At 41.4% G+C, this 20464-nt stretch overlaps 1 protein-coding gene and 1 pseudogene across 4 annotated transcripts in view; both read left to right on the plus strand.

Moving 5' to 3' along the window:
• Positions 1 to 20464, plus strand: part of LOC148027850 (aquaporin NIP1-1-like) — a 100432-nt gene that overhangs the window by 36777 nt on the left and 43191 nt on the right. The gene's annotated exons all lie outside the window — the stretch shown is intronic.
• On the plus strand, positions 2 to 1024 carry LOC148027852 (uncharacterized; annotated as a pseudogene).

Here is a 20464-nt window from a genome sequence, read left to right on the forward strand (position 1 = left end):
TTGGGTTGGATCTCATTACCACGTCTTCAATGGTGAGCGAATGCCCTGGTGGTTCGTCATCAAAGCAACAGGAGCTCCAGGCCATGGATCCAAGCTTTATGATAACATTGCCCTTGAAAACCTGATGAAGAGTTTCGAATCCGTCACCCGCTTCAGGCAGGTGCAATTTGACCTTGTAAAGGCTGGCCATGCTGCAGAAGGAGAGGTTACATCCATCAATCCTGTGTACGTGAAGGCTGGCACAGCTTCTCCCACTGGATTTGTCATGAACATGCAACCATCTGAAGCAGAGGCAGGCTTTGATATGGGAGTCTCTCCTTTTGCTGATCTAGCAGCCTTGCATGCGAGGATGGAGTATGAATGGGCACCTGCCTGGAGGAACTTGTCTTAGAGGTTCACTCAGAAGAAGTCGTTACTATCCAGTCAGGGTATCTCTCTCATCACTGCTGCAAATGAGTCAAATCCATGGTGGCACCTATTGAAAGAGGTTGTCTTGAGGGCTGGAGGTGAAGTGAGGGAGCCCGAGATTTTTCCTGCTACCACTAATAGCCGCTTTGTGAGGGAGAAAGGCATTCCATGTTTTGGGTTCTCTCCCATGGCTAATACACCTATTCTACTGCATAACCACAATGAGTTTCTGAACAAAAAAGAGTATCTGAAAGGGATTACAGTGTACGTTGAAATCATCAAATCCTTTCTGTCGTCAGATGAAAATGGAGCCTGGCCAGATCTATACATACTCAGATGCATTGGATTGTGCCATCAAAACAGTGAAGGCAGAGGGTCCCATGGCAATGTACAAGGGCTTTGTACCGACGGTAATGAGGCAGGGCCCATACACAGTAGTTCTGTTCGTGACTCTGGAGGAAGTTCTATGCATACGGCATCTAAAGTTAATACACCATCAGATGAAAGCTCATCTCCCTGCAGGTCCACTTCACAGCATCCTTCTTCATCACCGGTTGAAAACGAGCTGCCATTTTTGTCTCCTTGCCTCCAGATTTGGCCAAGCTTCCTACCATAGCTCCCGTGTGTCTTCCAAGAAAGCTGCCATCTCTCCCTGTGTACTTGAAAAGTAGGGTTTATTGTTGGAAAATGAGACTAGATTTGAGGGAAAGGAGAGAGAAAGGAAGGATCAAGAACTAAGCTCTGATACCAACTGTAATAAAGGGGACCTAAAAGAGAGAGAGAGAAGGAAGAAGACTGCAAAAGAGAGAAGAAGAGGCTAGAGGAGAGAGAAAGACTAGGAGAAGAGAGAGAAAGACAGGAAAAGAGATAGAAAGAGAGAGAAAGAGGGGAGAGAGAGAGGGGAAGCCATGGGAGTTGAAGGTGAAGGTGAGGAGACAGATTTGTATTTATCAAAAAATGGTACCCTAATCAGGTTCTTGTACACCTTAAATACCCCATCATTGTAACCGGGTATTCGCATGTGCTAACCGCGTGTTAACCCCATTTAAGACCCTCTAATCCCATTCTTTACAGATGCTTTCAAGTTTGATGCTTTTGTCAATTCTTGCTTCACATCCTCGAAGGATACTTCACAGGGATCACTCCAAACAAACAGACAGTTAAAGGACAATAGATTCATCAATGGTAATGTCCTCTCAGCTAGTGCATTAATAAATCGTGGATAATATTCGAGTGACGATAGAAAGCTATGTACTTTTTTAGGAGTACGTGGTGGACTTATAGCGAGGATAACCTTTATCTTTTTAGGATCAGTTGCAATACTAGCCAAACTATATACATGGCCCAATAGTAATCCATAGGACACTCCAAAGATGCACTTTCTTGGATTGAAAGCATTGCATAACTGTCTACACTGCTCGAAACATTTTCTTAGAATAATCAGCTGTCTCTTCTTTGTAGTGGCTGCTCTCAGATCATCAATAAAGACTTTCAGCTCCTTTGGGGAAATATTACCAAAAGTTTTATCAGTCGTACCTTTCCATCTTTTCTGAATTCATAATGTTGATGGAGGATATTGGTCCACAATGACATGATCCACTAATATGCCACTGACATATGCTACCACCCTTGGGCAATTCAAATTGATCGTAGGTGTACTAGTTGCACCTTGACTTCCACCAATCAATGCCAAATTATTTTCAAGGCCTAGACTCAAATCTAGGTTTTCCCTAGATACGTAGGCCGCTTGTAAGCGCAACTCTACCTCCTCTGCTCGTGTAATAGCATTGTTTATATCAGTAAGAGCAATACTACTCAACTGCACTTGGATATTGAAGTCTAATCTATGTAAAAAGTATTGCAGTTGGGCAACAGGTGAAATAGGAATAGAGGTTTGCAATTTGTGAAACACCTCTTTTAGTTTCTTGGCATAAGCCCAAGCATTCTCATGAGGCTCTAGACGTGTCACCTTTAAAACACGCAGCCAATACTGACCACCTCTCTCAGGGGCAGACTCTCTTTGAAAGGCCGCAAAGATGATGAATGTAATATCATGATGCTTTACCATTTCAGTTAGTGTCTTGGTCATTGTCAGTCTTATACACAAGATTGTGTTGATTAGTCCAAGTCTCAATCTTGGAACCTAATTCACTTGTGTAACAGGTCAAGTCTTGTTTATGTCATCATGAGCTTAATCTTCCTCTTCGATCCACCATAGCCACTGCCATGCTCTAGATCCCGCATCTTTTCACATGGTATTAGAGCTCAGTTGAGCATGGTAGTGCCTCTCTGGTCTCTTCTCACCTCTGATCATCTCTGCCCAGCTCACATCCAACTTAGGACTTTATTTTTAACTTCATCTTCATCTTGACCTTGAGTTTGCTATAGCTAGCCTGATGTGATCACTGACTCAGGGCGCTTCATTGTGTTACATAAAACCACGAGATTGCTGCTTCGTCTGCTTGGCATTGCGTGAAATTCGTTGTGCTGTTCAGAATTGCGCCCGTCATTGTCGTACTGTTGGTGCGCTGCGTGTAGGCCGCGATTCAGTGTGCTACCATGGGGCTTTGGTAGCCTATCTACCAAGCTTCATTCCCATATAAAAAGCTTTAAAAATGATCAAGTATCTAGCTCATACAGAACAAAAAACCAGGGCTGCCCAGAAACCCTAATTGCAGACTCCATAGCTAGTGGAACTCAAGCTTAAACTTTCTTCGTTTTCTTACTCCTCTTGGTACACTGAATTTACTGCCACTTTGATTTGAAGATTCCAACAAGGATTGCTCATCAAGGAGGGAAATTTGTGAAGACTTTGAAAGATTTGGAGACGGCATCAACACCAAGTTCTCCATTGCTACTGTCTCAAGCTCATTTTCCACTACATTCTCTTAGCTCAATCTTTGCCACTCAAAGATCTGCTGCAACACTCAAGCCTCTAACCATTCAAATCTGAAGGTTTAGCAAGCTCAATTGCTAGAGAAGATTTGGATTTGCAAGGATAGAAGCACTCAAGTTCAACAAGAGTGCAAGCAACAATCATCATAGTATCTCTTGATACTACATACAAAGTGTGCCTTCACACTACTATCTTGTGTCCTTTGACACACTCAAGATCAGCTCATTGCTGGTTACTCTTAGCCTTTTTAAGCTGATCCTCACTAATGAGAGTACCAAGCATGAATAATTTTAAATGGATATCTTGTTTGAAGAGTAACATTACTCTTGTTGCTCATTTCAAGCACATAGAAGATGTGCTTGTCTTACTTGCAGGGAATGATGGAGTTGTGAGCATTCAAGTGCTATCACTATTTGAAAAAATGCCTTCTACCTTGGAGAAAGTGCAAGAGTTTGAAGTCATTTCCATTGCCTCAAAGATGATACCTTTGCTTGAGGGGGACATGGACATGAAGACTAATGCAACTAATGCAAGCAAAGTCAATAAAGAAGAAGACTAGGAGAACCTAGAAGAAGAGGACCAAAAGATCAAAGTGGTGGACATTGAAGCTGCAAGCAAAGTGAATAACAAGTACAAGATCAAGCTGGACTACATCAACAAGAAGACCTGCAATGAATTGAATATCTATGTTAAAAGAAATGCTGAAAAATACAAGGGCCTGATGGTCCTTGACCCAATTTTTTACTAGACTTTTTCCTGCCTTGTAATGCCTAGCCCAAATGCCTTTATCATAAGCTTATAACCTCCTCATGTAGCCTTGTACTACAGCCTCTGTACACTTTGTGAGGCCCCTGTTATAGCCTCCGGATGATCTCCATGTTTGTTGTACTGACACTTAGCCTTTTGTGCGACACCCTCTGGTGTTTTGCCATGCTTATGGTGTGCCCACACTTTGTAGGTGTTGCTTTCACTAAAGCCTCTACACACTTTGTACTTTCTGGTTGTGATTGAGGAGGGGTGTTGAGATTTACAATCACACCCACTGTGGCCTCTTTGTATGAGGCATTTTAGGCTTAGAACATGCAGGCAGACTGAATCCCATATGCACAGAAATGAGAACTGCTACACATCCAACAACTATAAAGCATTGTACTTGACTACCACTTTAATATATGATGAATGCAATATCATGATGCTTCATCATTTCAGTTAGTGTCTTGGTCATTGTTAGTCTTATACACAAGATTGTGTTTATGAGTTTAAGTCTCAATCTTGAAACCTCATTCACTTGTGTAATCGGTCAAGTCTTGTCTATGTCATCGTGAGCTTAATCTTCCTCTTTGATCCACCATAGCCACTGCCATGCTCTAGATCTCGCGTATTCTCACAAAAATCAGCATGGGATGTACTTGAGTGTATGTTTGCAGCAAGCAAAGAGGCCAGGATATCGTATTTCGGTAGAGAGTTGGCCAATGTGACCATGGATGAAGGTAATAGCATGACAGAGCACCTTACTCACATACATGATTTGTGTGAGCAGCTACTCAATGTTGATGAGGTCATTCAGGATGCTGAATTGGTAAACATCACACTGAACTCTCTTCTAGAGTCATATCTTGGTTTCCACACCTCTTTGATATTGTCTTTGAGGGGTGGCAGCAGCCCCTTATATTTGTGGAGTTGGAAGGCCTCTTGTTGCAAGAGAAACATACTCGGAAGAATGTGACATTGTGTTCGGGTGATGTGGCTATGCTTTCCAAGTTCAAAGGCAAAGGAAAAGTCAAGAAAAATGTAAAAAATCAGCAAAAGGGTGATGCTGGACAGCCATCAAATAAGGTTTTCCAAGACATAGAAAATACTAAAAAGAAGGGAAAATGTAAACGCCCCGAACAATGTAGTATGCTTAACAATTATGATACTCACTTGTTTTCGAGATTTAATATAAAAGAGAATGAACACTTAAAGCTGAAAATGAAAATTACTCACAAAATTACAGCCATGAAAATGTAAAAGTAAATGGAGACAAGATTGAGGGTTGAAGATGGGCAACCCCCCCTCGAAGGAATGTATTTCTGCTCAACCCAAGTCCCTTAGGGAAGAGCTCAGTTACAATCAACTTGAGAGTAAGGAGAAGTAATTCTCACTCTCACAAGATCATGCAAAGATGTACAAACACACATGCGTTATCTAGTATGCAATGATAAGGACTGATTTCTTTACAGTATGAGAGAAGAAAGAGGAGAAATCAGTCTTTCTCCATCGTTGATCAGCAGTACATGGATAGGGCTTGCTTCTTGTTGCTAAAATGGAAGGAAGAGCTCGAGAAGGAGGTGCTGTAATGAATTTACAGGCTTGCTGTCCTGTAAAACAGCAGTGATAGAAGAGGGAATATATATGAATTTGATGATGGAGAAGTGGGGGATGATGATGGGGATGGATGGGGCCAGTTTCTGGCTATCTGTGGGTGCTGTACATGAGTTTACAGCAAAGAAAAATGATGCTGAATGAAGAAAAACGAGCTCTTATTTATAGAAGAGGGAAGAGCTAGTACAAAAGGGGAAAGTGGAGTAGCACAAGACAAGTGTCGAGCCACATGTCATGAGATGTGACAAGTGGTGGGACACTTGGAAACTTGTATGACAAGTGTCTTGACACTTGTCTTTTCTCTATGGCCTTCCTTTTTGGGCTGAATACTGTCAAGAATAGAAACAACCAAATTTAGTAAGCACAGTCAGAGTACAGAATTTACTATTTTTAGAATGACATCCCTATTTTTTAGGACTAGCATTTTTAGGCTAATTCGAGGCTCCTAAAATTTAAGGACCTCCTAAAATTTAGGGACCCCCCAATATGGGTGTCATATGAAAGCTTTTTCCGTGTACATCACAAAAATGGTATCAGAATCTTCATGTGACTTTCCTATGCAAAGAAATGTGCATTTCAAGCTTTTAGACCACACATACACATTGTACAAGCATTTCATGATCATGCCATCTTGTTGATTGTAACTATCTGTTCTGGCGGATCTAGCCCACACTTTAAGGCATCAATCCTTTTTGTGTGCGAGTCTAACCCTGATATGCGTGAGTTCTGGTCACAGGCGCCCAATCGGCCCATATAGGTGGAAGTGTGAACTATCTTTTCTCTAACCTACCGTGTGGGTCCACCATAACCTGTGACCACTCATCAGTGGCTAACTCCAATGCACTTTTCTTTATATCTAATTAGTGCAAAGGAAACAAATTTAATAAATCATTATATAGACAAATTAATGAAAAAGGATACAAATTCTGTTTCTATAGAGTTCTGACAGCCCTCTGGCTTTTATTCAGCTGTCCTCAGCTGAAAAGCTTCTTGATATGGCTGAAGAATATCTGGGTAATCCTTCATGAATTTTTCATCTACCCACTGTGCATCTGTTGTGGGTAGATTCTTGAATTTTAGTAAGAATTTTCGTGTCACAAGGCCACTTCTCGTAGTGCGATCCTTGTGAAACAAAATCTGTTCAGGTTCCAAGAGTTGCTCTGTTTCTTCAACTTCTGGGGGATCTTCAGTAATGGGTTCCTTTGGTTCTGGTCCTATGTAAGGTTTTAGCAAACTTACATGAAAAGCATTGTGTATTTTCCAATGAGCAGGAGGCTCAAGTCGATAAGAAACTTCATTTATTTTCTCAATCACTTTGAAGGGTCCAAAGTATCTACTGGAGAGCTTTGGAAAAGATGAATTTTGACCGGAACCTTGTTTGAGCCTGCTTTTATCAAACTTTAGCAAGACATATTGACATTTTTCAAAAGCCAAAGGTCTTCTTCGTTTATCTGCTTGCTTCTTTTGTCGCTCTTGGGCAACTTTGATAGTTGTTCAAACTTGATCCATTGTTGTTTTTAAATCTGAAGCAAACTCATCAGCAGCAAAAATCTTATCTTTAGTGCGAATAATTGGAGGAGGAATTACTTTACCCTGTACTATTTCATTTGGAGCTTTCCTTGTGGATGAGTGCACTGTATTGTTGTAAGCAAACTCCAATAATGGAAGATATTTCTCCCATTGTGACTTATGCTCACTAAGATAAGCTTTCAACATATCCAAAAGAGTGAGATTCATCACCTCTGTTTGGCCGTCAGTTTGAGGATGAAAAGCTGAGGAGAACTTTAAAGTGGTTCCCAAATTCTCAAATAAAACACGCCAAAAGTTACTTGTGAATTTGGAGTCTCTATCTGAAATGATCTCAGAAGGCATACCATGTAATCTGAAGATATGTTGAATGAAAAGTCTTGTAGCTTGTGCGGATATCAATGTTTTATGATATGGAATAAAATGTGATTGCTTGCTGAATCGATCAATTATGACCCAAATCATATCATGACCTTGAGGTGTTCTTGGAATACCTGAGATGAAATCCATTGTGATAGATTCCCATGGATCTTTGGGCACTGGAAGAGGTTGCAACAATCTTGGAGTCTTCCGCCTATCATACTTCGATTTTTGGCATACTAGACAAGCCTCAATGAACTTATGTGTATCTCTTCGTAATGTTGGCCAATAAAAGTAGCGCTCAATTGCATTTAGAGTAGCTGCCCTCCCTCTATGCCCTGCATAAGGGGGTTCATGATTTTCTTTAAGCACCTTTTGTCGAACAGGAAGAGTGACACAAAGGCGATTGTTCATGAGAAGGTAACCGTCTTTGATGGAATAATCTTGATGAGAACCTCCTTGCTGTAAATTTGACCAAATTGCTACAAAATCAGTATCTTCATCATAAGTATTCTTCATCGTTTAAAAATCTTCATGATGAGTCACTGTAATAGTTGCAATGTGAGGCACTCTAGAAAGTGCATCAACAACTATATTTTGTTTCCCTGGAGTGTACATAATTTGAAAATGAAACATAGACAATAAATTTTTCCATCTTGCATGTTTCTCCTGCAAATGCTTTTGAGTCTTGAAATACTTCAAGCTTTGATGATCGGTTTTAATAAGGAATTCATTGCCTAAAAGATAATGTTTCTATATCTTCAAAGCATGAACCAGTGCTAAGAGCTCCTTTTCATAAATGTCATACCTTTTCTCCACATCATTTAGACGGCGGCTTTCAAAGGCTACGGCATGGCCTTCTTGATTTAGCACTTCACCAATACAGTCACCGCAAGCATCTGCTTCCACCACAAATGGTTTTACCAAATTTGGAATGATAAGAACAGGTCCAGAAGTAAGAGCTGTTTTCAGCCTTGTGAAGGCTGCATTTTCTTTTTTCTTCCATTGGAAAGAGGTTTTCTTCTTTGTAAGGTCATGAAGTGGAGAAGCCATATGTGTAAAATGCTTGATGAAGTGGCGGTAACAAGCATAAGGCAAGAAAAGATCGCACCTCATGTACATCATAAAGATGAGGCCATTCTTGGATTATCTTGATCTTTTGAGGATTCATCTGAATCCCTTTAGAAGAGATGACATGCCCAAGGTAATTTATTTTATACATGAAAAATTCACTCTTTTTACCATTTACCAAGAGTTGATTTTGTTGAAGTAATTGTAGAACAATCTCCAAGTGCTGATGATGCTCCTCTTCATTCTTGCTAAAGACAAGAATATCATTAAAGAAAGTACCGACATATTGTCGATGCTCTCTAAAGATGCGCTCCATTATTCGATTAAAGGTGGTTGGTGCATTGGTTAATCCGAAAGGAACCACCAAGAATTCATAAAGATCGTATGAAGTGCGGAAAGCAGTTTTGTGTACATCTTGCGGTATTACCCTAATTTGATGATAACCACTCTTTAGATCAATGCGGCTGAAAACCTTTGAGCCTCCTAGACGATCCAAAATGTCGTCAATTTGGGGAATAGGAAACCAATTCTTCACAGTGATTTTGTTGAGGGCTCGATAATCAATGCACATTGTGAATGTGCCATCTTTCTTTTGAACAAGAAGAATCGGTGAACAAAATGGTGAGCTACTTGGCCTAATTAGCCCATGGTTGAGTAGTTCTTCGACTTGCTTTCTGATTTCTTCTTGTTGAGACGGCTCACACGGTATGGTGCTATATTAGGAGAAGAACTGCCCGGAATAATATCAATATGATGGTCTTCTGGCCTTTCTGGGGGAAGCTGATAAGGAAGATTTTTCGAAAAACAATCTTTATACTTTTCCAAGAGCTGAAGTCGCTCATAGGTATGGTATCTCCAGAAACTCCAACTTGGATCTTGTACTTTTTGCCTTTGTTGGTGAGTTCTACCTTCTTTTTCTGAGAGAAGATGATTGAATCTACTCTATGATTCCAAGGCATGCCAAGAATCACATTGCAACCATCAAGGTCTCCGATACAGAAGGTATCTTCGTCACTGTAGCCTTGAATTTGAAACTTCAGCTTGCCAATGTAGGGTGTCACAGTCTTCACTGTGTCACCTTCATCGGCATTTAAAGCTTGGCGAACTTCTGCCGGAGTGTCCATCTCTTCATTCTTTAATCCAAGCTTTTTAGCTAATTGCAAGGAAATGACATTTTCATTCGCCCCAAGATCTATCAAGAATAGTGCTTGCTTATCTTGCAACTATCCCCAAGCTTTTAATAATTTGCGCATCTCTGGAGTATGAGTTATATTTGCAACTACATCATTGATAGCATTGATTTTCACTGGCGACTTAGGCTTGTTGTCAGAAACCTTGCATTGTCCTTTGTTTGGACATTGCTTCGCTATGTGGTGTGTTTGTCCACATTTAAAGCACTTCCCTTCTTTCATGAAGCGCTGCTTTTCTTCTTCGGAAAGTTGCTTTGCTTGTGGGTATAGATTGGAGCGAAATTGAGGAGCATTAGGAGGTGCATAGGGCTTTATCTTCTTTTGATTTGATGGCTGCTTTTGCCGTTGTTTTTGTCCTTCATTTGGGACTGAATATTTCTCATCATCAACTACTCTTTTCGTATCATTCTTTTGGAATGATTTGTTGCCATTGTGCTCCATTTCCCATGTCTCAACATGGTCAATGAGTTCCTTGAGACTAGAACAATGATAATGATTAAGAGCAGTACGAAGTTTAAAATGCAAACCTCCTTGAAACTTCCTAAGCTTTTCCGAACTGCTGATCTTCTTGAAATGTTGGACCTTCAAAAGTAGCTCCCAAAATCTCTTGGTATAGTCACCAGGTGACTCATTTTTCCTTTGCCAAAGCCGATCCCATTCCATTTTTACATCTCTTTTGAAATGAACATGAAGAAATTGGCTTTGTATCATGCGAATAAAGTACCGCCATGATTTTGGGGCAGCATGATCATATTCCAACCTCGTCTACCAAGTATGGGCTAAGTCGGTCAAATGTAAAGCTGTAAACTTAATCTTTTCTTTTTCTTTATACTTGTCACGACCATACAAAATTTGAAATTGACGAATAAACTTCAGAAGAAGATCAGGATTTCGGGAACCATCATACATATTGAACTTGATCTTCTTTTCAAGTTGAGATAGTGACTTAGTCTTCTTCTTCTTCTTATGCCTTCGTCCATGCCCGGATCTTGAGGTTGAAGATGATGAAGTGCTTGATGGGGATGAAGATGGAAACGAGGGTGAAAAATGTCGACGCCTTTGACGATGATGAGGTCTTCCACGAGAAGGGTGTGACTCTTTGTCACTAGAAGAGGGTCCATCAGAGTAGGCACTAGATGACTTTAAAGAAGAGGATGAGCTTCGACGCGATCTCTTTCTTTGTCTTGAAGTAGAATGGGACTGCCTCTTAGAAGTAGTTGGACTTCTTGATCCGCTCCTTTCATTGGTATGGCTTTGACTCCTTGAAGCAGATGGGCTTCTTTCCTTGAATTCTTTGGGATTCTCAACTTTTTCTAGTTTGAGAAGTTGCTCACGGATTTGCTGATTCTCCTCTCTAAGACTTTGAATGGCTTGAAGGATAGCACTCGACTGATCCATTGAGACTCTAAAAAAAAAAAAAAGCTCAAGCACTCAATGCAAGGGCTGAAAACAAACAAACATATAATTGTAAGCACTACTAGTGTTGGGGTGAGGACCGAGCCAAAGCTCTGATACCACTGTAAACGCCCCGAACAACATAGTATGCTTAACAATTATGATATTCGCTTGTTTTCGAGATTTAATATAAAAGAGAATGAACACTTAAAGCTGAAAATGAAAATTACTCACAAAATTACAGCCATGAAAATGTAAAAGTAATGGAGACAAGATTGAGGGTTGAAGATGGGCAACCCCCCCCGAAGGAATGTATTTCTGCTCAACCCAAGTCCCTTAGGGAAGAGCTCAGTTACAATCAACTTGAGAGTGAGGAGAAGTAATTCTCACTCTCACAAGATCATGCAAAGATGTACAAACACACATGCATTATCTAGTATGCAATGATAAGGACTGATTTCTTTACAGTATGAGAGAAGAAAGAGGAGAAATCAGTCTTTCTCCATCGTTGATCAGCAGTACATGGATAGGGCTTGCTTCTTGTTGCTAAAATGGAAGGAAGAGCTCGAGAAGGAGGTGCTGTAATGAATTTACAGGCTTGCTGTCCTATAAAACAGCAGTGATAGAACAGGGAATATGTATGAATTTGATGATGGAGAAGTGGGGGATGATGATGGGGATGGATGGGGCCAGTTTCTGGCTATCTGTGGGTGCTGTACATGAGTTTACAGCAAAGAAAAATGATGTTGAATGAAGAAAAACGAGCTCTTATTTATAGAAGAGGGAAGAGCTAGTACAAAAGGGGAAAGTGGAGTAGCACAAGATAAGTGTCGAGCCACATGTCATGAGATGTGACAAGTGGTGGGACACTTGGAAACTTGTGTGACAAGTGTCTTGACACTTGTCTTTTCTCTATGGCCTTCCTTTTTGGGCTGAATACTGTCAAGAATAGAAACAACCAAATTTAGTAAGCACAGTCAGAGTACAGAATTTACTATTTTTAGAATGACATCCCTATTTTTTAGGACTAGCATTTTTAGGCTAATTCGAGGCTCCTAAAATTTAAGGACCTCCTAAAATTTAGGGACCCCCCAATATGGGTGTCATATGAAAGCTTTTTCCGTGTACATCACAAAAATGGTATCGGAATCTTCATGTGACTTTCCTATGCAAAGAAATGTGCATTTCAAGCTTTTAGACCACACATGCACATTGTACAAGCATTTCATGATCATGCCATCTTGTTGATTGTAACTATCTGTTCTGGCGGATCTAGCCCACACTTCAAGGCATCAATCCTTTCTGTGTGCGAGTTTAACCCTGATATGCGTGAGTTCTGGTCACAGGCGCCCAATCGGCCCATATAGGTGGAAGTGTGAACTATCTTTTCTCTAACCCACCATGTGGGTCTACCATAACCTGTGACCACTCATCAGTGGCCAGCTCCAATGCACTTTTCTTTATATCTAATTAGTGCAAAGGAAATAAATTTAATAAATCATTATATAGACAAATTAATGAAAAAGGATACAAATTTTATTTCTATAGAGTTGTGATAGAAAATGCCATTATTTCAAGAAGCCCAGTTACTATATCGATGAATGTAGAAAGAGATTGGCCAAAGAGAAGAAAAAGAACTCCGGTTTGGCTGTCCAAGAAAATCAGCCAGCAAATCTATTGATGATGATACTTCAGCCAACTTTGTAGAGGAGGACTATGCATTTCTCACATGCAGTTATGGTTCTTCAATGACTAATTCAGCATTTAATGTTGCTGAAATGCAGTAAACATGGTATTTTGACAATGGGGCGTCAAACCACATCACTTCTAGAAAGTGTTTGTTTATCTCTTTGCATTCAACCCCTGCTGGGAAGCATGTTACATATGCGAACAAGAACAGTTATGATGAATGTGGCATTGGGACAGTCACTATTACAGAAACAGATGGTTGTGATTTCATGCTTCTAGATGTCTAGTTTGTACTTGGCATTACAAATAACTTATTTTCTATCTCTACTTTTAATAAGCATGGCTTTCAGGCTATCTTTGAGGATGACAAATGCATTGTTAGAGACAGAGAGATGGATTATGCACTTAGGCTGTCCGGCACCCTGCATAAGGGTCTATTTTTGTTGGATACATATGACAGACAGCCTTGCATTGCTTTAGCAGGCACTACTCTTTCGCCCGCTATGCAAAATACGGAGCTATGGCATGCTTGCTATGGACACATGAGCTTTGGAAGTTTGATACCCTTTAGAGGTGTCATATGGTAGATGCATTACCTCTAGTGGAGACTCCACCACCTCATGCATGTGAGGGTTGTATTTTGGGCAAGATGCATAGGTTTGCCTTCAAAAACGATGGTGCAGTGCGTGCTGTCCGAAAAATGCACCTTATTCACTTTGATATTTGGGGTTCCATGAGGACACGTGTACTTGGAGGTCATCAGTACTTTGTTACATTTATTGATGACTACTTTTGGTATACATGGGTGTATGGGCTGAAGGAAAAATCCGATGTGTTCATGCATTTCAAACATCTTGTTGGAAAGCTTGAAGTTGAATCTGACTTAAAAGTGCAGACACTTCGCACAGATAGAGGGGGGGAGTACATGTCTCGTGCTTTAGAGACATATTTGCTTTATCATGGCATTACGTATCAAGCCACTGTTAGAATGACTCCTCAGCAAAATGGTGCTGCTGAAAGGAAGAATCGGACTCTTATGGAGATGACTCGTTGTATGCTAAAAAGCAAGAGGCTACCTCATAAATTTTGGCTAGAAGGCCTTTAGTGTGCAAATCATGTGTTGAATCATGCACCCACTTGTTGAGAAATAGACAAATGATGTATGCTCCAGGAAGAGATGTCCTGAATCCCATATGCACAGTGAGGATAGTGGAGAAGCTGGAAAGCTATAAAAGCATGTACTTGGTTCACTTTTTAATGCAATGCTATTGTACTTTGTACTTAGAGTCTGTAACTCTATCCACTCAAGAATGTGTTTATGAGTCCAAGCTAATCTATCTTAGAACCTAATTCACTTGAGTGAAAGTCTGTGTCTAGTCATTAGTCTTTATGTCTCTTGCTTACGAGTTCAAGCCTCCATAGCTAAATTGTATTCAAGATCCATGTTTGTCAATATGGTATCAGAGCCATGGTGAGCTCAGTTTAGCTCTTCTCCTCTCCCTACTTCTCCAACTTCTCATAGCTCGGCTCCAGCTCAGGACAAGTGTTTGAGTTCATCTCCTGCTTTATTCTCACACACCTCTTCTTGGCCACCATAGCTAGATTGCACCTACCTTCAGTTGATCACATTGATTTCATCGTACAAGTGATTTCAGCTCAAGGTGTCTTCAGGGGAACTCTTCATCTACTCCCAGCGCAGCTCCCTATCACATCAAAGTGTGACATTGTTCACTGTGGAGCCTAGTATTACGAAAATTTGACCTTCAGGTCGTACAGAGATCCGTCTCCTATGTTGCGCGATCTACCCTGTGAGCATATGGCTTTTGAAGCTCACTATGCATGCCTACTCTCCATGCAATATCTTGTGCACAAGTTGAAAGAACAGTTGGCTGTTTGAAACCCTAGAGAAAGCCATAGCCAGAAACTTGAAAATCTTGGCAACCTTGTTCCTTTTCACTGCCATCATCAATAGTGATTTTGATCACTTTGGCATTACCTCTGAAGTCTAGAAGTTGTTGGGTATTTCACTCACACCTCACTTATGCCTACGCTCACATAGGAGTGTCGGTGATCAGTAGGACACTGGGGCACTTTTTACTCTCAGTAGGAGAGTTTTTTTCCCCCAAACTTATGGTATTATTTCGTATGTGCTTATGGCACACACTTACGGGCACTTATCGTGTTCGGGTGTGAACACCCCCTACAACCCTAAGGTTTAAGGGTTGTACCTTGTACTTTCAGTTTACACTCTTTCAGTCTATTGCATTGGGTGTCGTGCTTTACTCGCACACTGTCTACTGAGTTTCTGTACTGAGCTTCAATGCTGTCTTATTCTCACATTTGGTATCAGAGCAACATTGGCTTTGTTCAGTTGAAGCTCAGATTCTCCTCAGCTCCACTCAGCTTTGGGAGCTTTTGTCTCTGTTCAACTCTGCCCAGTCAGATTCTCCACGACCTACAGCAGCTCGATTGCTTCTTGTGCCACATGCTAGTCTGCTGTACTGGCCACGCCCTGACAACATATGCGTCAGTCTCACAGTCTGAAGCGTCAGACGTCAGTTGCTGCCCCGCCAGTCCAGTCTGCCACGCCACCCACAAGATGTCAAACCCGCCAGTGTGCAGCTCGCCAGTGCTGCCCGTTAACAGTCACTAGCGCCGCCTGCCTGCAGTCGTCACGTCCAGAAGCGCGGTGTGTCAAGCCTCCTGTCCGTGCCCTATGTCATGTCTGTCTGTTTGACGCCTCACATTCGCCCGTCGGCTGTGCCCCTGCCCTGCACCGTTTTGACCCTGCATCCACAACTCAGACGCCCGCTAGCTCGCCTGCAATGTCCTGCTCGGTAGTCCTCATGTCATTAGTCGCACACCCCGCCAGTGCTTGCCAGATGTCTCCTGTGCCGCTCGTCAACGGTTCACAAGTGGTCCGCCTGCCTAACAATTGTACCCGCCTAACACCTGGCTGATGAATCTGCGCCAGTCAACCCGTGATTTCTGTGGTAAACATTATTTTTTTAATTTTTTAGGTCCAGCATAAATTTCTGGAAGCAGAGGTTCCTACACAACAGACACAGCATTCAAAAGCTTGTCTGAGACACATTGGATGCAAATTTTTTGACACAATCATAATTTTTTTTGGGGATTTTATGTTTTTTGAGGACATTGGCATATGTACTGCAGTTACAGTCATTGAAAGACTGTTTTGAATAAATTTGAGGCAAGAAATTTTGGGGATTTCGCTGGTATAGTGTTGTTGAACACTGATTGCACCTTGGATTGCGGGCATTAGAGACAGTTTTGACAGAGTGCACCTCTGTATACTGATTGCAGAAAGTTATTTCCTGCAAATTTTGGGAATTTTCAGATTTCGAGTTCGGTCCCGCTTCGACATTGCTCTTTTGCTTTTTTTTTTGGTAATTGATAATCATGGCCAATTAGGGAGGAGATGTCTTTACCTATGTATCTAAGGAGAAGAGATTGGATGGAAATAACTATTCACTTTGGTCCTTCATGATGAAGAATGTATTTGTGGTAAAAAATCTTTGGGATTATGTCAGTGGCGAAGAAGCTAGACCTGGAGTTGTGGCTCTAGCTACTCCTCCTCTAGGAGGATGTGCACAACGGGTACCTCAGCCTACTCCACTTTAGCCACTTTCCCAAAGAACAATAGCTCAAAAAGCATGGGATACATGGGACGCACAAGCTTTGTTGTTGATTGCATTGGTAGTTTAGCGGTCAATTATTCCCCACATTCGTTGAGCAGCTTCTTCACGAGAAGCTTGGCTAACTTTGGAGCAGATGTTTGTAGGCAAAAATGAAACTCGCATCTCTTTCTTAAAGAAAGAGCTAGAGACATTGAAAATGGATAAAGGTGATTCTATTCAGGATCACTTGAACAAAATTCAAGACTTGCAAGAGCAACTCATGAATGTTGATGAGTATTATTCAGATGCATAGATGATATCTATCACTTTGAACTCATTACCTCCTTCGTACTTGGCTTTTCATACGGCCTTAAACCTCACCATGAGGATTGCCGCGCAGCCAATCACTTTTCTTTAGTTAGTCAGTTTGCTTCTAGAGGAGGAGCAAACAAGAAGAAATAGTGGTGTGGATGCTATAGCCTTTGGGCAGGCTTTTATGGCTAGACAGAAGGGCAAAGGCAACCAAGTGAAGAATGCTCCGTAGAGTTTTGGGACTTCTTGCATATCATAGGCAAATAAAAAACAAGGGGGTATGCAAGCCAAAAAGGGCAAATGCCATTATTGCAAGAAGCCAGACCACTACACTACTGAGTGCAGAAAGTGCATTGCCAAGGAGAAGAAGAAGGAATCAGGAATGTCTGTTTCTGATGCTTCTTCCACTGCTACTGAGTCATCACAAACAAATAAAAAACAAGGGGGCATGCAAGCCAAAAAGGGCAGATGCCATTATTGCAAGAAGCCAAGCCACTACACTACTGAGTGTAGAAAGCGCATTGCCAAGGAGGAGTGAGAAATGTCTGTTTCAGATGCTCCTTCCACTGCTATAGAGTCTACGTTCTTTGTTGCAGACAGGGACTATTGCTTTTACACATGCAATTATGACACTTCTTGGGCTGATCGAGCATTTAGCTCTACTGAGAATGCAGGCACTTGGTTTTTTGACAGTGGTGCTTTGAGGCATAGTATATGTCACAGAGATTTATTTTCTTCTGTTGGTGCAGCTACAGTTGGCAAGTCTGTACAGTGTGCCAACAATGCATCATATCCTGTTCGCGGTATTGGGGAGATTGTGCTCACAGCCATTGATGGCTCTATTCTCCGCCTATAGGATGCTTTATTTGTGCCAGGCATAAAGAAGAATTTGCTCTCTATTTCTTCTTTGGCAGGTTGTGGATTGCAAGTCACATTTGATGATGACAAATGCATGGTGAGAGACAAAGAACACATGACTTTGGTCTTGACAGGCACTTTATGTCATGGGTTATATGAGTTGGATGCTCTTTCAGTTGATCAATCAACGTACTTGGCATCCACTCTTACTCCTACTATGATATAGATAGAGTTATGGCATGCTAGGATGGGGCATGTGAACTTTGGCAGCTTGATGCTTTTGAAGCGTACGCAGATGCTAGATGGATTACCTCTACTAGAGAGACCTCCTGAGCACTTGTGCGAAGGATGTATTTTGGGAAAAATGCATCGTTTTTCGTCTCCCCGTGATGTTTCGTTTAGAGCAATAACCAAGTTGCAGTTAGTGCATTCAGATGTATGTGGGCCTATACAGACAAAGTCATTGGGAGGATGTTACTATTTTGTGACTTTTATTGATGACTTTACTCGCTTTTGTTGGGTCTACTCTTTGGTCAAAAAGTCAGAAGTGTATGATGCATTCTTGGCTTTTATTGCACTTGTTGAAAACCAGTCTGGTTGTAAAATTAAGACTCTCCATTTAGACGGAGGGGGGGAATACATGTCCTCTATGCTGAATTCTTTTTTGAAGCAGAAGGGCATTGCCCATTAGTACACTATTGCTTATACTCCACAGCAGAATGAGGTTGCAGAGATGAAGAATCGGTCACTCATGGAGATGGCCAGATGCATGCTGAAAGCAAAGAGCTTGCCACATAGTTTTTGGACGGAAGCTGTCATGTGTGCTTGCCATGTTCTGAATAGATGCCCCACCAAAGCTTTGAAGAAAATTACACCTTTTGAGGCTTGGAACAATCAAAAACCTTCTGTTGGACACTTTCATACCTTTGGGTGCCTTGCATATGTACATATTTCAAAGGTACTCAGAAAAAAGTTGGATGACAAGGCTGTCAAATGCATTTTTGTGGGATATAGCAGTGAAAGCAAAGGCTATAGACTCTATGATCCTGTTTCTAAAAAGATGTTTGTCAATAGGGATGTACTATTTGATGAAAAATCAGAATTGTCCTTGGCTGGTTTAGACACATATCAGGCTGCTCGTGATGTATTTGAAGGGCTGCTGCCCATTACATTTGGTGATTCAGCTGGAGTTTCAGCAAGTGAACTCAATGTTCAGCCAGCTGCTCCTTTGGAAAATGCAGAAAATCAGCCATTGGCTGATCTGAATATTCAGCAAAGTGCTGAAACTGAAACTCAGCAAGAGGTTATGCACAGTCAGGAGGCAAGACAAATGCCTAGATGGTATTTACAGACTATGAAAGATAGTCATTTGGATGCATCCATGGCTGGTCGTACTAGAAGGCAAGCTCGTATGCATGATACTGCACATACCATGGAGTTTGTTATGGCAGCAAGCACCCTTGATGATGAGGAGCCTGAATGTTTTGAGGATGCACAACAGAGTGTGCATTGGATGGCCACAATGCAAGCTGAATTGGATTCTATCACTAAGAATCAAACATGGGATTTGGTGTCTTTGCCATTTGGGAAGAAAGCCATTGGAACAAAATGGGTCTACAGGCTGAAACATAATGCAAATGGATCCATTGACAAATACAAGGCAAGGCTTGTAGCTAAAGGCTATGCACAGGAGAGAGAAGGACTGGCCCTTGAAGATAGCAGGTTTCTAGTTCTCAGTGAACTTTATCGAGTTGTTATGAAGGGAGTAGACTATGACATCTTGCTAGATTGGCCGTGGGGATGAGGAATACACGAGTAATAGAGGACTAGGAAAATGGCCTCATATTCCTAGGCAATAAATCTGAGACAATGAGAGTTGAGATGGACACTTGGACAACCACGCTGGTAAACTTAGATGCCATCTTCTCTATCTTGAAGGCAAACACCCAAGCTAGGAAATTGTGTGGACCGTTGACGAAGTAAATTCCCTTCCTTGAAGAGAAGAGTGGGACTAGATGCACGTGCTAGTCACCATCAACCTGCCGTTTTTAGATGAGAAAGAAGATTATAAGTAGGATGCAAGAAAAGCCAAGGAGTCCCATATAAGCCACTGCACCTCAAACTCCAAAGGGTAAGACCCTGCCATCAGTACCACTCTATATGATGGCTAAAAACCCTAACAGGTAGCAAATGCCCACCCCTTTCCTCATCCCATCTAACAGGCTTGAGCTCCAGGGGATTCTTGAGTATCTAAAGGCATTGACTATGAGGAGACATTTGCTTCTACTTCCCGCATGATGACCATCAGGTCTATGGCTGCTTTGACTGCTCATTATGGATGGACTGTGCATCAGTTGGATATTAAAACTGCATTTTTACATGGGGAACTTCATGAGAAAGTATATGTACAAGAGCCCATTGGTTTTGCAGTTGAGGGCTTGGAGCACTTGGTTTGCAAGCTGAAAAAAGCTTTATATAGTTTGAAACAAGCTCCTAGAGCTTGGTATGCAAAGATAGATGCTTTCTTGCTTAGACAAGGGTTCATAAACAGCTCATCTGAGTCTACCCTTTACGTATGTCCTTCAGCATTTAAACAAAATTTGCAGCAAACTTTTGACATGTCAGACTTGGGATCTTTGCATTATTACTTGGGCATTCAGTTCATACATGATGCTAAAGGTATTGGATTATCATAGTCAAGATACATTGGTAAACTTCTTGAGAAGTTTGGCTTACAGGATTGCAAGCCAGTTTGT

Source organism: Lygodium microphyllum, chromosome 12 (genome assembly GCF_053477565.2).
Source record: "Lygodium microphyllum isolate KBCC chromosome 12, Lygodium_microphyllum_v1.1.10, whole genome shotgun sequence".
In the NCBI taxonomy this organism is placed as follows: Eukaryota; Viridiplantae; Streptophyta; class Polypodiopsida; order Schizaeales; family Lygodiaceae; genus Lygodium; species Lygodium microphyllum.